A 1,037-nucleotide genomic window follows, 5' to 3' on the forward strand; every position below is an offset into this window, starting at 1 on the left:
CGGCCTCCAGTTGTTTTGAAAGCACCATAAATCTAGAGAATGCCAGACTTTGATGACAAAAGTTGCCCATGAAGAACAGCACATATTCTGAATTCTGTCACTGTACATTTCAAAAGKGCTAAACAAATAGCTATATTGACTAACGTTACGTCCGTCCTAGCTCGCTCATTTAATGTCTTAATCGAAATTACGGATTGCCTCTTAAACCGCTTGTCGTCCCCTTATGCCATAGTTTGTACATCTCAATTGTCAGTAGAAACCATATTTGTTCAAGCAAGTCAGCCATATCAGCAATTTTTTTTTAAAGGCAGTAATGAGGCTGCATGAACTGTTTCGCTGCCAGACAAGGCTCCGCTGATAGCCAGGTGTAGCAGAGGTAAGGTGTTGGGACTGCTGTTGGAACTCTGCTGTTGGGACAGCTTTATGTAGACCTTAACAGTTTGTGGGCACCATTTGTCACCGTTATAGTGCAATTAATGTATTGTTTAGTGTTGTGTTGTGTAGTGGTTTGCTGGCATGCATCCCACGTTTCTATTTACATGCTAAAATCGCCCCTGGGTACTGTGTATATATATATTTAAAACATTATTCTGATTTTTCAGGGGGTGCTGCAGCAACCTCTGCACCCCTGCTTCCCGCAGCTATGACCATATCCTGTTCAAAGGCACTTAAATATTTGTCTAACCCATTCACCCTCTGAACGACACACATACTCAATCATTGTCTCAAGGTTTAAAAAGTATTATTTAACCTGTCTCCTCCACTTCATCTACACTGATTGAAGTGGGTTTAACAATTGACATCAATAAGGGATCATCGCTTTCACCTGGATTCACCTGGTCAGTCTGTCATGAAAAGTTTTGTACACAGTGTAATGTTTTGTACACAGTGTATAACGCTACAGTTTTTGACAAAACCATCAGTAGAGTTGAAAAAGCGATGGAAACCCATTTAACATGTATTTTTTAAATCGGTACATGGGAATTTAACTGCAGAAGTTATTTTCATGTGCGCTACATCATCACGCACAGCTTTTT

Source organism: Salvelinus sp. IW2-2015, linkage group LG24 (genome assembly GCF_002910315.2).
Source record: "Salvelinus sp. IW2-2015 linkage group LG24, ASM291031v2, whole genome shotgun sequence".
Lineage (NCBI taxonomy): Eukaryota > Metazoa > Chordata > Actinopteri > Salmoniformes > Salmonidae > Salvelinus > Salvelinus sp. IW2-2015.